Consider the following 3,890-nt stretch of genomic DNA (forward strand, 5'->3'; position numbering starts at 1 on the left):
TTCCTACAGCCGGCCCCCAGTCCACCCCACCCGGCCCCCTGCTCCTGGGGCTCCGCCCCATCCCCTGCCCAGCCTGAGGGTATAACAACCCCAAGCCTCTGTCTCCACCCCCAGTGGTTGGGCAGAGCCTGGCAGACCCCGCCCCCATGGTAGGGACTTCCAGAGGGGAGGCAGGGGAAGGAGCCAAACATGCACACAATGGCACAGATTAAGTGCAAAGTTTAAAGCTCCAGTCACTTGCGTCATTCATTTAATCAAATCTGTAATTTCAAATAGCATACCACATGGTTTAGTCAGAATAGAGTTTTGGCTAGACATGTTCTATAACTGGGAATAGAGCCTGACAGTGGAGGTGTCATAATAGCCATAAAACCTAGCGGTCAAACAGGGAAATGGTTCCAATTGTTTTTCCACCATACATTTTTCCCATAGGGAATTTTAGTAACATTTAAAAAGCCGTGCTTCGTGTAGGCTTACCCTGGCGTGATGTTTCGCTAACCATATAAATCTCTCTCGGACAAGGTGAATTCATCAATATATTCTATTTACTCTCAGATTTGAAAATGCTAATTAATATCAAAGTGGACATCATGCAAGACTACAAATCCCTGCAAGCTGCTGCACGTCATCTCTAGCTGACACCTTTGCTAACACGTATTGTGTCAATTTAAAACTTGGACAAGACAGTTCACAGAATTGTCAATTTAAATACATTTTGCCAATTTATTCATTGTTAAATTTGGATAGTTAATTCAGAGATTTTTTACCTTTGCCTTGATTAGGCAGTCTCGTCCAGATCATCATGGCATTTGTAGTTCTTTATGAGAGCCACATTAGCAGCTAATTAGTATTTCATTTTTGAGGGGGTATATATTGATAAAGGTCACCTTGTCCTAGAGAGATTTACTCGGTTATCAAAACGTCACGCCAAGGTAAGCCTACACGAGACACAGACCTAATTTTAATTGTTTCTAAAATTCCCTATGGGAAAAATGAATGGTGGAAAAACGATTGGAACCATTTTCTTGTTTGACTGCTAGGTTTTATGGGTAATATGATTCATACTGTGGTATTCTATAGTCAAAGTCCAACCTGTAAATGACAAAAATGTAATTGATATAGAGAATAGGGAGAGAATCTCAGAGTAAGGTAATTTAAAAAAGTATGTTTTATCTATTTAATATACCAGTACACACACTGAGACTTTTATCCGCTATATTTGTCCAAGTGTTATTTATGTTTCTGCTGTAGGCGGTGGTAGACACACCAAACCAACCCCACCTTAATATCGTCTCCTTATAGACATCTATTCGCAAGCAATGTGGACTCTCTTTCTTGGGATTCTACATGTCTTGCATAAAGAGGATGAAAAGTATGGTGATTTACACTGTCGTATAGATCTCCAGCAGAGGGCATATTGTCTTCATGGGCCCTCCACGTTGTACAATGTCATTTTTCAGCAATCAATTCCAATGACAGTAAGCTAACACATTCTTGCCAGGTCAATGCTAGTCAGTCACTCAACTTTACATTTATGGCTATTCCTGTTTCCAAATATACATTTTCTTCATTACAGGGTCCGTGGTACATTTTTTGACCAGTCACAATTAGGCAGGCCAGCAATCACACATGTATGGGCACACCGGAGACCAACTTACATCACACAGGACAGGCCCATCTACACACTCTAGCAACAAGCTGTTAAAAGAGAAAATGAAATATGTCAGTATCTAGTCTTCTAAGTGCACTTATTCAATTGAGGGCCACATCACAATCACAGACACTACTAGGTGTTGGTATAGTTGCCCCCAGAGCTATATATTTAGAATGAATACATGGCTCCGTTTGCCCCTAACCTCTGGTTCATGGTCAGTTACAGTGCCTTCAGAAAGTATTCACACCAATTGACTTTTTCCACATTTTGTTGTGTTACAACCTGAATTTAAAATGTGTTACATTTAGATTTTTCTGTCACTGGCCTACACACAATACTGTATAATGTAGGATTATGTTTTTAGACATTTTTAGAAATGAATGAAAGATGAAAAGCTTAAATGTCTTAAGTAAACAAGTATTCAACCCCTTTGTTATGGCAAGCCTAAATAAGTCCAGGAGGAAAAATGTGTTTAACAAGTGACATAAGTTGCATGGACTCACTCTGTGTGCAATAATAGGGTTTACATGATTTTTTGAATGACTACCTCATCTCTGAACCCCACACATACAAGTATAGTTGACGGATGTCTTGAGATGCTGCTTCAATAGATCCACATAATTGCCCCCACCTCATGATGCCATCTATTTTGTGAAGTGTACCAGTCCCTACTGCAGCAAAGCACCCCCAAAACATGATGCTGCCACCCCCGTGCTTCACGGTTGGGATGGTGTTATTCGGCTTGCAAGTCTCCCCATTTTTCCTCCAAACATAACAATGGTCATTAGGGCCAAGCAGTTCTATTTCTGTTTCCTTAGACCAGATTACATTTATCCAAAAAGTACAATCTTTGTCCCCATGTGCAGTTGCAAACCGTAGTCTGGCTTTTTTATGGCAGTTTTGGAGCAGTGGCTTCTTCCTTGCTGAGCGGCCTTTCAGGTTATGTCGATATAGGACTCATTTTACTGTGGATATAGATACTTTTGTACCGGTTTCATCCAGCATCTTCACAAGGTCCTTTGCTGTTGTTCTGGGATTGATTTGCACTTTTCGCACCAAAGTACGTTCATCTCTAGGAGACAGAAAGCGTCTTCTTCCTGAGCAGTATGACAGCTACGTGGTCCCATGGTGTTTATACTTGCGTACTATTGTTAGTACAGATGAACGCGATACCTTCAGGCATTTGGAAACTGCTCCCAAGGATGAACCAGACTGTGGAGGTCTACAATTATTTTTCCTGAGGAATTGACTGATTTCTTTTGATTTTCCCATGATGTCAAGCAAAGAGGCAATGAGTTTGAATGTAGGCCTTGAAATACATCCACAGGTACACCTCCAATTGACTCAAATTATGTCAATTAGCCGATCAGAAGCTTCTAAAGCCATGACATCGTTTTCTGGAATTTTCCAAGCTGTTTAAAGGCACAGTCAACTTACGTAGACTTATGTAAACTTCTGACCCACTGGAATTGTGATACTGTGAATTATAAATGAAATAATCTGTCTGTAAACAATTGTTGGAAAAATTACTTGTGTCATGCACAAAGTAGATGTCCTAACCGACTTGCCAAAACTATAGTTTAACAATAAATTTGTGGAGTGGTTGAAAAACGAGTTCTAATGACTCCAACCTAAGTGTATGTAAATTTCCGACTTCAACTGTATCTGTAAGGTTCCTTAGCCGAGCAGTGAATTTCAAACAAGCCGAGCAGTGAAATTCAACCACAAAGACCAGGGAGGTTTTCCAATGCTTTGTAAAGAAGGCACATATTGGTAGATGGGTAAAAAAAAAAAGCAGACATGGAATATCCCTTTGAGCATGGTGAAGTTATTATTAATTCCACTTTGGATGGTGTATCAATACAGCCAGTCACTACAAAAATAAAGGCGTCTCTCCTAACTCAGGGATTTACCCATGAGGCCAATAGTGACTTTCAAACAGTTACAGTGTTGAATGACTGTGATAGGAGAAAATTGAGGCTGGATCAACAACATTGTAGTTACTCCACAATACTAACCTAATATTCCAAAACATGCATCCTGTTTGCAACAAGGCACTAAAGTAAAACTGCAAAACACATTTCTAAAACAATACACTTTTTGTCCTGAATACAAAGTGTTATGTTTGGGGCAAATCCAATACAACACCTTACTTACTGAGTACCAATCTCCAATTCAAGCATAGTGGTGGCTGCATCATGTTATGTGTATGCTTGTAATCATTAAGGACTGGGGA

The sequence above is a fragment of the Salvelinus fontinalis genome, chromosome 2 (genome assembly GCF_029448725.1).
Source record: "Salvelinus fontinalis isolate EN_2023a chromosome 2, ASM2944872v1, whole genome shotgun sequence".
Classification (NCBI taxonomy): Eukaryota; Metazoa; Chordata; class Actinopteri; order Salmoniformes; family Salmonidae; genus Salvelinus; species Salvelinus fontinalis.